Source organism: Protopterus annectens, chromosome 15.part0, assembly GCF_019279795.1.
Source record: "Protopterus annectens isolate FY-2018-M chromosome 15.part0, PAN1.0, whole genome shotgun sequence".
Lineage (NCBI taxonomy): Eukaryota > Metazoa > Chordata > Ceratodontiformes > Protopteridae > Protopterus > Protopterus annectens.
The window spans coordinates 819,732,892-819,745,732 of NC_056749.1; the positions used below are offsets into that span (position 1 = coordinate 819,732,892).

At 34.0% G+C, this 12,841-nt stretch overlaps 1 non-coding gene across 1 annotated transcript; it reads left to right on the forward strand.

Annotated features, from left to right (window-relative positions):
• The first annotated feature begins 11,417 nt into the window (after positions 1-11,417).
• On the forward strand, positions 11,418-11,613 carry LOC122790225. Its single transcript, XR_006362974.1, has one exon. It is a non-coding gene; the product is annotated as a U2 spliceosomal RNA (small nuclear RNA).
• Positions 11,614-12,841: the final 1,228 nt, after the last annotated feature.

Sequence of the window (12,841 nt, forward strand, 5' to 3'; positions counted from 1 at the left end):
ATTATTTATTTTAACTGCATCTTGTCTCCCTTTCTAAATTCTCTCCTATTTACTATACTAATATAGTCTGTATATATTTAATAACTCACTATCTATACATAGATACATAATAGTCTAAATAATCTAGTTTTAAGGTAGACTAATTGGAATAGTGAACTTATTTAATTGCTATTACAATATTTATTAGATTAATGATAGTCACTGTTATGCTTATTGGGATTGGGGACATGTTTGTGATTAACTCTGAAATGTTCCATTCGTGTACATATGTCCTTTGAATTATTTCCTTTTAGTATTAACACATATATATATATATATATATATATATATATATATATATATATATATATAAGGAGGGAAACATGTACTGTTGGTCAAGAGAAGTGAAGCTTTCTTCACATTCTATTTGTGTTGCCATAACAACAGTAAACAATTGCTGCAGTTTCTAAGGACACTGTGAATCTGCGAAGTGCATTTAGCCTCACAGATAACGAATAAGAAAAAGTAATGTTGTTTAGTTATCAAAAGGAAAAACAATCTAAGCAAGGTAAAATAAATACATAATAGGACTATTTGTAATATTTTATAATTTATCCTCTTAGGATTACATATTCCTGGAAACACAACTGAAATGTTCCCAAACTACAAGTGCACTGAAATGTAGCTGCTTGATTAAAAATATTAGTCACTTTAACATGCTGATTTCACAAGCTGTCTGCTCTGTAAAAGTTACATTTTATATGTTACTTGAAATTGTCAGTCTCTAGAGCATATGAAAAGATACATATTACTTTTTGCAACATGTTATCTTTGCAGTTACCTCACACTGTACAAACTCACTTGGCAACTATTCATTTAAAATATCAGTTTAAATATTAAATGTGCCCTTGAAATGCTATTGACATTTTGACAAAATATAATCTGAACTGTAAAATGAATAACTTGAAAGAAGTGAAGTAATGCATAGATTTCAAAGACAGTTCTTGATACTACAGTAAAAGTAAAAATGTATATGCACAAGGAAGTATTGAAATGTTTTAGTCTTCCAGTTAAAATAGCTTACTGTCAACATTTTGCGATATCAGAAAGTTTGAAGAGCTAGAGAATTACTATTCTTTTTCTTTATAATGATTATTAGGCAGATGTTAGACTCTGCTTAGTTTAATGAATTGTGACATATGTTTATGAGGAAAAGTGGACTCATTTACTCACATTGGACTACACATTCCTGGAAACTCAACTGAAATGTCCCCAAATTACTTATGAATTTAAACGAACCTGCCTGATTAATAAGCATAATTTACTTTAACAACATGAATCCATAAGCTATCTGCTCTATATATATACTACATTATATATGTCACTTGCATATGACAGTCTCTAGAGCACACGAAAAAATACATATTATTTTTACAACATGCTATATTTGCACTAATCATACATTCTAAACGAACTCAATTGGCGACTGACAAGTTATTTATTTGAAACATCAGTCTAAATATTAATTGTGCCCTTGAAATATTGTTGTCGTTTTGACAAAACAAAACCTGAATTGAAAAAGGAATGATTTGAAGAAGTGAAGTATTGTACAGATTTCAAAGACAGCTATTGACACTACAATGTAAGTAGAAATGTATACATGCAAGGAAAAAATGAAATGCTTTATACTTTTAGTTAAAATAGCTTATTGTTAACTTTTTGTTTTATCAGGAAATTTAAAGAGCTAGGAAATTATTTCTACTTTGTCTTTATAATGTTTACTAAAGTGATGTCAGTCTCTGACTTGTTTAATGGATTGCGAGTCATGTACAAGACAGATTACTGAATGTTATTTCTGTTTACCTATGTTTCCTGAATTTCTTTTATTAGTACTGATTTAAAACAAGGGAAAGAAATGGAAGCAAAATCTCTGTTTTTGGTAAAGGGAGGAGAGGCTTAAGAGTATTCTAACTGCCCAGAAAACTCTCTGAGATGTTCTAAATACTATTTGATTAATACTTACCTAAGGTAAGTCTTGATTACCATATAGGTACCTTCACATTCATTCTAGACCTGATGTGATTACCCATTCTGGAATCAGGAGGTGCCCTATGCAGGATGGGAATTGTCAGGGTGATCATAGTTCATTCTTAGATTCTGCTTTGTAAATTTATAAATATATAAAAACACTGCATACTAGAATGTAGGGTGCCTCTACTCTCAGTCAGGATACCACTGATAAGCCATGTCTTTTCATAAGTGTAAGTTGAAGTTGGTGAGATGAAGAGTGGGAAAGTAAAGGAAGACAGTACACTTACAGTAAATTCATATTTCATTGGTAATCACTCATTGTCTCCTGTAGAGTCATTTTAGTCAAATTATTTTAGTAATAATCTATTTGTTATTGGCTTATTTAGTGTATACTCCTCTGTTACATTTAATTTTTCCAAAATGACATATCTGACATGTTTGGGATCTCTTAAGGGTGACTAAGTATTGGATATTTTCTAAGTTAACATAATAATTGTTTACACTACTAACATTCCATCCTGATATATGAAATACTATAGAACAATAATAGAACAATACAGAATTTCATATCTTTTTTAAGAAAATTCTCCATATAATAATTGTATATATGGAGCTCAGTTATTGTTGGTTAAAGGTATGAGTGATAATCCAATAGATTTATCTTTATCTATTGGATTGGGAATGACTTTTATTCCATGTTTAATGGGAAATTCATATTTACTTGTATTTGATACTTTAGAATTAATGTTTTATAAAGTACTTTTTAAAGCCTGACCAGAATTTTACCCTATTTATATTTAAAGAAGAAAGAACATTAAATTACACTCCGTTTACACACATAAAAATAACATCCAGTGTTATCAGAGAATATGGTATAACTACTATAATCAAAATAAAAAAAAAAAAAGAAGCAAAACGTTTCTTTCGACAATAACTTGAAATGAATTTAACATTCTAATCATTAAATACCAATGGCTTAAATAATGCAAATAAAAGATCAAACTTACTAAAATATTTAAATCTAAATAAGGCACAAGTAGTATTTCTCCAGGAAATGCATTTTAAGACTAATGATAGCTTTATTTGGAACGCTAAGAACTATACAGTCTTAGCTCAATCCTCCTATAGAACAAAGACAAAAGGAGTATCAATTCCCTGGAAGAAAAACATAATCACTCCAAAAGTTATTTATAAATATGAAGACAAAGAAGGTCTACTAGCATTTGTTATAATTAAATTTAATAACAGAATATGGGCCTTAGCTAATCTATATTGGATCCCAGGAGTTGGAGCAGGAACGGTTAAAAAAAAACACCTAGATTTTATTTCCAACAATTATAAAGGAAATATTATACTGGGAGGAGACTTTAATTGTACCTTAAAAGCTTCTGAAACCACCAAGAAGTCTTTTCGCATAGCAACTATTTCAAAATACTTAAAACATGGATTGATTCATTTCATTTCATTAACACTTTTAAAGTAAAAGATGACAAATCTTTATTATTTTCCCATAAAGACCATAGATTTGGAACACAAACCAGAATAGACAAATTATTCATAGTTCAAGATTTACAAACAAAAATCCTCAACTTCTCAATAGTTCCATGCCCCTTTTCAGATCATGACTCTCTGATAATGAAGCTCCAAATAGAGTTTAAACCTTTAATCCTCTCAACTAGAATTCCATCATATATCGCAAAAATTAAAGAATTCAGACCCTGAATGTTGTCAGAACTACAATTATTACTTGAAATTAATAATACAACAGAAATCAGGAGAGTCATTGTTTGGAACTCCTTAAAAGCGTATTCATTTGGTAAGACCCTTAGCTGGTACAAAAACAAAGTTAGACAGTGGGAATCTGAATCATTAGACTTGCAAACTAGACTCTTGACTTCAAAATCTAAAAAAAAAATCTGAATTATCCAGAAGTCAAAAAAGAAATAGAGGAATTAAATAAAAAAATATAATGAAATTCTAACACACAAAACTTGTCTAACCTTGGAAAAATTAAAAATAAACCCGTTAGCCATCTCTCCCAGATATCTGCATAACTTATCTACAAGAATTAAAATACAATCTAAAGCAAATAACATTAGCAGTATATATCATGAAAAGAAAGGGAAAAAAGTATCAGATATAGGAGACATCCTTGAAGCATTCAAAAAGAAGATTTAGATACCAACCAAATAAACATAGATGCAAACCTTATCAATATAAAAAACAATTCCCGAAAACTTAAAACTAGACCTACAAAAACCTATATCCTTCAAAGAAATTGTTGACAAGATAAAATAAAGTAAATCTAACAAAGCTCCAGTGATAGATGCTATAATTACGGAAATTTACAAACTCTTTTCTTCAACGGTAATCTCCCTTTTCATAAAACTTTGCTTGAAGTCCAGTCAGAAGCAAAAATGCCACCCTCATGGAAATATTCTCTCATAACACCAATTCTAAAAGATAATAAATCATCAGACCTTTGCACCTATATCATTAGTGAATATTGATTACAAAATATTCATGTCAATCCTAGCTAACAGAATGAAAATCCCACTTTCAAAGACAATTAATAATGATCAAACTGGATTTTTATGTAACAGGCACAGACATGATAATATTAAAAGTATACTTACTCTTATAGATTATGTTAATAAAGAAGATAGAGAAACACTTGTAATCGGATTAGACATAGAAAAAGCCTTTGATTCCCTCAACTGGGAATATTTATTTAAAACTTTAACATTATTTGAATTTCCTCCTCCCTTCATCTTATTACTAAAAACATATATATTAATAACTTAGCCTACATTAAATTAGTCATTTCACCTCAGAATCTATCCATATAACAAAAGGTACTAAACAAGGATGCCCCCTTTCTCCTATTTTATTTGCTTTGCCTAAAGAAATACTTGCAGAAATAATACACAATATTCCAAGAATAAAAGGAATAGAAGTCTATGACCAGTACATATCTAAAATAATGCTTTTTGCTGATGATATTTTATTGACCCTATCAAACTCCAGAGAGTCATTAGGAGAACTAGAAGAAGTAATGGAGACATTGTATAAGATTTCAGGTCTACACTTTAATAGATCAAAATCAAAATTTATATTTTTAAATAAGAAAAAAGAACTACAAGTTACAGATAAATCCATCATAGGAAAACAAGAACTTGCGCTAAATTATTTAGGAATAGTTTTATGCAAAAATATAAATGAAACAATATTAATAAATTATAAAGAAACAATAACAAAAAATATATATAAAAGTGGAACAAAATTATATTAACTTTTGAAGACAGATTGCAATTAATAAAAATGGTCTTATTGCCAAAAATACTAAATGTAGCATTAGCAATACAGTTAATTCCTGAAAGATGCATTCTTAAAGAAATAAACTTGTGTTTAATAAAATTTTTATGGTATCCCAAAAAGAATAGAGTTGCTCTAACTCATCACATTAGACCATGGAAACAAGGAGGATTGAACTTCCCAGAAACAGAAACATATAACACAGAAGGTCTTTGGCTAATGAAGTTCGCAGATGACTGCAAACTAGGAGCCATAATCAAAACTCCAAAAGATGTGGACATCCTACAAAAGGGCCTTGCTGAGACAGATGCCTGCTGTCAAATCCATGGCCTCAAGCTCAATGCCAAAAAGTGCATTGGCATTCCTTTTGGTAAAAACTCAGTACCCATGAACTACCACATAGGTGGTAGTCTACTTAACTCCGAAAGTGTGATAAGAGACTTTGGGACACAGGTGGACAGTAGTCTCTCCTTTGATAATCACATTGCCACAGTAGTCAGGAAATCCTTCTATGTGGCACACCTCATCACAAAAGGTTTCTCATCCAGGAAAAAAGAGGTCATTGTTCCCCTCTACTTATCACTCATTAGACCCATTATAGAGTACAATGCCCCTTTTGGTATGCACCTCACAAGACATCTACAACTGGAAAGGCCACAGAAATACCTCACAAAGAGGATTACCTGCCTCAAAGAGATGCCCTATGCAGACAGTCTTAAAAAACTGCAGCTTTACTCCGTTGCATATCGCCTACCAGAGGCGATCTCTGCCTAACACACAAAGCTATGTCAAACCCAGAGCTTTTAGACATGCCCCACTTAAAGAAATCCCAATCCCTATGAGCTACACGCTCGAGGGACCTAAACCTCATCACCACAATAAACAGAACATGCTGGAGGGATAGATTCCTGTCCCAGAGACTTCCCATACTTTGGAACAAACTACCTATCTATATCAAACAAAGCTCCTCATTAGCACTCTTCAAGAAAAATCTTGATAATTGGATGCGAGATAGGAAATTCACCCCGGGGATCACTTCTGTGGCTCTGCTCGACACTGGCACAGGAAGATAATTTTCATGGGTGGCAAAAGCCAGGGTCCCTTTGGCTAGGCTTATATAGGCCCTAGGGCCAATAGCCTAGTACCTACCTATGAACCTATGAACCTATATAAAAAAGCATATGTGGTTAAAACTACAGTAGACTGTATAAACCCAAATTATTTTGCCAACTGGAAAGAATTAACAATGGCTATATTAACAAATGAATTTAATCTGATAAAAAAAATTTAATAGTAGACAAATCAATAACATATAAAACAATTCCCAAACCATCATACTGGCAGTTCTTAACAAAAGGTCAGTCTTTGCAGTTAACAGAAGAAATTAAAACTAACATCTTACTATCAGTAAATTACACCTCTAACACACAGTACTGGAAAATATTTAACTGGAAATACTTACAAAGAGCATTTTTAACACCAGATAGAATTAAAAGATCAGTACTACTACAAATGGTTTGATCAGTACTACTACAAATGGTTCGATCAGTACTACTACAAATGGTTTGATCAGTACTACTGCAAATGGTTTGATCAGTACTACTACAAATGGTTCGATCAGTACTACTACAAATGGTTTGATCAGTACTACTACAAATGGTTTGATCAGTAGTACTGCAAATGGCTTGATCAGTACTACTACAAATGGTTTGATCAGTACTACTACAAATGGTTTGATCAGCACTACTACAAATGGTTTGATCAGCACTACTACAAATGGTTTGATCAGTACTACTACAAATGGTTTGATCAGTACTACTACAAATGGTTTGATCAGTACTACTACAAATGGGTTGATCAGTACTACTACAAATGGTTTGATCAGTACTACTACAAATGGGTTGATCAGTACTACTACAAATGGGTTGATCAGTGCTACTACAGATGGTTTGATCAGTGCTACTACAGATGGTTTGATCAGTACTACTACAAATGGTTTGATCACTACTACTACAAATGGGTTGATCAGTACTACTACAAATGGGTTGATCAGTACTACTACAAATGGTTTGATCAGTACTACTACACATGGTTTGATCAGTACTACTACAAATGGTTTGATCAGTACTACTACAGATGGTTTGATCAGTACTACTACAAATGGTTTGATCAGTACTACTACAAATGGGTTGATCAGTACTACTACAAATGGTTTGATCAGTACTACTACAAATGTTTTTTGCTGGAGGTGTGAAAAGTCAAATATAGCAGACTGGATTCATATTTTTTATGAATGTAATAAAATTAAATCATATTGGAATGGAATCAATCATTTTTTACAAGCTTTATTTAATGAATCCTTTACCTTAATTAAAGTATTGTTAATTCTAAATGTAAATGAAGGTCCCTACCTGAATAAGACAAAAATGTATTTGTTATGGACAATACTTGCTATATCTAGGAAATGCGTAGTCAGGCGGTGGAATTCAAATACACCCCCAAACTTGGAAGAACTCTACACTTTACTGAAGACAACTGCATTGATGGAAATAAAAATCGAAGAACTACGAATTTATCCCAGGCCATTGGTAAATAATCTTTGGAAGAAAGTTATATCTTTGTTGGACAGTCTGCAATAATCAATATTGTATCTCTGATAACTGATCTGTTAATTCTATATTTAATAACATACAGTGTATATAGTTGAAAGTCAGGCTATTGTAAATATTGTATATAGTTTAAAATGATATTTAAAAATATTTATAAATGTTATTTTAATTGAAAATAAAAAAAAAATATTTGAGAGATAAAAAAGAATCTAAATGGCAATGCTCAGATCTATTCTGAACTACAACAGAATAGCATTAAATATACTGATCCCAAGGATATTGCCAATATCCTGGCAGATCGATTTAGTGCCAACTTCATCCCCTCTCATCCCCCACCTAAAGGGCCCATCTCAATACCAAAGGATTGCCAAATTCTGGAAATCATGACCACACAGGTAGAAAACGCACTCTCCAAAGCTAAGAATACAGCATCCATGGGACGAGATGACATCATGGGCTGTGTACTACATGAACTACAAAATTAACTGGGACCTCAGCTAAGTGTCATGTTTAATCATAGCCTTACTTCAGGATTCGTGCCCACTGAGTGGTGCACAGCTACAGTTATCCCACTCCACAAGGGGGGGGGATCCACTTTGGATCCCAGGAACTACCGTCCCATCAGTCTGATGACCCTGATCTGCAATGGTATGGAATGCATTATTATGGAACTTATAAACAAAGACATTGGCAGTCTTTAAACACTGGACCCCACCCAGTTTGGGTTCGTGAAGGGCCAATCTTGTCTCCTGAACCTGATTGACTTCTTCAAATCAGTCTCCAGAGCTGTGGACGAGGGTAAGGCAGACCACACAGCCTATCTGGACCTCACCAAGGCCTTCAACACCATCCCCCATGATAAACTTACTAAGACGGACATAAATCCCTACATCACTTGATGGGTTGCCAACTGGCTTACTGACAGAACCCAGACTGTAAAAGTAGCAGACTCTAAATCCAGCTCCAGACAAATAACTAGTGGAGTACCTCAGGGTTTAGTCCTGGGACTGATCTTGTTTGGCATCTACTTCTCTGAAGTACAGGCCAACACTAAGGGACTCTGGCTAACAAAGTTTGCAGATGACTGCAAACTGGGAGCCATTATTGAATCCCCAAATTATGTGGATATTCTACAAAAGGGCCTTGAAGAAACAGATGCTTGGTGCGAGAGCCATGGGTTCAAGCTTAATGCCAAGAAATGTATAGTTATCCGCTTTGGGAAAAAACATGTACCCATGAATTACCACATAGGTGGCAGTACACTAAACACTGAAAGTGTGATGAGAGACTTAGGGACACAGGTGGACAGTGGTCTCACCTTCGATAACCACATCTCCACAACAGTCAGGAAATCCTTCTATGTGGCACACCTCATCACTAAGGGCTTTTCATCCAGAAAAAAAGGAGGTCATTGTCCCACTGTACTCATCCCTTATTAGACACATTATAGTGTACAATGCCCCGTTTGGTATGTACCTCACAAGACATCTGCAACAGTCGGAGAGGCCATAGAAGTACCTCACTAAAAGAATCACAGGCCTAAAGCAGATGCCCTATGCTGACCATCTAAAAAAACTCCAGCTATGCTATGTGGCATATTGTCTACTCAGAGGCGATCTCTACTTAACATACAAGGCCATGTCAAACCCTGAGCTGTTGGACATGCTCCACTTAAAGAAATCCCTTTCCCTCAGAGCCACACTCTCCAAGGATCTAAACCTTGTCATCACAATGAAGAAAACATGCTGGAGGGATAGGTTCCTGGCCCAGAGACTCCCTATACTCTGGAATAGACTGCCGATACATGTCAAGCAGAGCGCGTCCTTGGCGCTCTTCAATAGGAACTTTGATGATTGGATGGGAGACAGGAAATTCACTCCGGGGATCACGTTAGTCACTCTGCTAGACAGGGGACCAGGGAAGTAAATATTGTCGGAAGTAATATCCAGGAAATTGTTATGGCTAGGCTTGTATAGGCCCTAGCGCCGATAGCCTAGTACCAACCTATGAACCTATGAACATATGAAAAATCTATTCCAGTGTAAGATGGCTACCTAGAGATACCAAGAGCCATCAAAGACCCTCAAAACCAGGGACAAATACACCAACCATTGACCTTAATCATGGAATTTCCGGTTGGATTTCTGTCAAGACCCAACCTGCTACCAACAGATGGGAGGATATGTGATGTCATAATCTAGTCATCCAAATGACTTAATTTTATACTTATGTGATTCAAGAAAACCAGCATCACACATGTGAACTGCCATGCTATATGGACAAGATGAATATGTATTTGGGAGTAATGAAAAAAGTAATTCAGCTAGAATAACTCACCCCTGTTTACAGTTCCTTGAATAATCACTACAGTTATTTCTATCACAACACTGTCACAACTTTGTAATTACTCCCCTTGTTATAATCGTCTGTGTTCTGCTCATACACGTGTTACTTCCTGCTTTGTTGAATATCGCAAATACTGTTTTTTCATTAACCAACACAGGTGCACAACTTTGATATCCACACTCCAATACCTTCACTGCTATGCATTATATATATATATATATATATATATATATATATATATATATATATATATATATATATATTTATATTTATGTCAAAACTTTAAATGTGTCAATCTGCTCACTGTGTTCTGCCATTTTATCTGTTTATGAAACAGGTGTACCCATGACAGATATCTAGTTTAAGGTATCAGGAATACCCAGAGTCTTGCCAATTGATTGTAACTGCAGATGCCAAGCACCATGAACACTGCAAACACAGACTATTCCCTTCATCTGTCTCTTTCATTGAAAAAAAATATATATGTATGTATCCAGCAACAAGGAGCTTATTCTGTTGGTACAAGCCAGTAAAAGACTTGTGTTAGCAAAACTTGTAGAAGAATGAACTATACTGCTCTGTAAACTCTTACTGCAAAGACTTGTGTTAACAAAACTTGTAGAAGGGTGAACTATACTGCTCTGCAAACTCTTACTGCAAAGACTTGTGTTAACAAAACTTGTAGAACAGTGAACTATATTGCTCTGTAAAGTCTTAATGCTAACATAATAGCAAATTTAACAGTAAAAAAGCAGGCCTCTCTCACACAAGGCATTGATCGCCATCTCAGAATATAGCCAGCATCATATCAGCTGGATAAATTGCACTGATGCTGTAGTATCTCAGACAAATAACAGCACTACCCCGCAACACACACACACACACACACACACACACACACACACACACACACACACACACACAGCAAAAATAGACATAACATTAATGAACTGTTTGACTTTTTTTCTAGATTATAAAATGGCCACCATATCAATTGGATTATGTGATGAAGTCTAGTTTATTTATGGTGACAAAGTTTGTTAGTGGTTTCCAGAAAACATGGGGTGGAGTTCTTACATTGGATATGTGTATGAGGTGTTCATCATGCAGATTCCATACCTTCAGAAATAATCACAAATATTTGACAGAAAAGAAATCACACTACAAAGAAAGTGTAGTATCTGTTCTTATCAGTGTAAAATCAAATATGTCCCTTATCTGGGGACCATATATTAAATTGATTTTTGGAACAGGGAGATGGAATAGGGGCTTACTCCGTCCACTCCACGCATCAACCTGTTATTGCAGTATTTCCAGGAACGATGCACTCTCCACCCCAGGGAGGGTTCTACAGTGGTTAAAAAAAAGAATGTAAGCTTTAAGAATATAGTTGGAAAAATCAATGCATCGTGGATTTAACATCATAATCTAGAACAAGATGCATTAAAAGAACTTTCCCATATGGACTTTGGCGATGATGCCATATCTAGGAAAAGCATGCTTATTCCTTATGGGACAATAAAGGCTATTTTGCAATTGATGAAATTGTTTAAAGTATTAGAAGTTTTGAGTAACAAGACCTTTGAGACTGTTAATCAGATCTCTGTTGAACTAATTGCCATGAGGGCTGTTGTGCTGTAGAATAAAGATCACGATGATTACAATTATTATTTTTAAATTGTTTCTAGTTTTATTTTTATGCAAAGTAACTACTGAAATTATTAGCTTCTAAACCTAAAATAAAACTGCAGAATGTACTAATTAATAAAGCAAGCTGCTTGGCAAATACTGAAACAAAATAAAATCACATAGCCTTTATGACCAGTTTTGAAATGATTTATCGTAATATTTTCAGACAAACTAATAGACCAAAGAAGTTTGTTTCAAAATTTTAGCAATCAAGGTAGGCAAGCTGCATTTGTTTCCAATAAAAAGATTTGTATTAAAAAGTTTTAGAAAAATGTATGTGCAAAGGATTACACTGATGCAGCATGGGAAAATGTCTCCTGAAATGTTAGATAGTGTCTGTGCATGTTTGTGACAGTCATGTTTTGTGACGGAGATATAGTGTCAATGATTCTTTATAGCCTCAGATGAGGACAGAGAAAGAATGACATTTTCTATGAGGAAAACAAAAACAGGTGTGGAATCCATCTTGAATTAAAATGGAGTCTAGTTTGATATAATTTAGAATACGACATTGTCTTTGATGTAATCATATTCCCATGCTTAGTTAGCTCACCCACACAAAAATAGAATTTGTTATTCAATACAGTCAAGGTTACATACCTCTTAACATCTCAAAGCAAGAAATCTGGACAAAGGCAGAAAAAATTGATGGACAAGTGCCCAAATATAAAGTCGGATTTTAAATATTGCTCCAATAGACTTAGAAAGTTACTAGAATGACAGATTTTACATTATTATATATTTTCTGAAGGATGTCATGTCTGAAGCTCAAATGTCTGTTATTATTTAGTATTATTTAGTGACTACAATTATCTGCATGTTGATATTATTGGCATGGATGTTGTCCATGAAAAGGATGGACATGGCAGTGG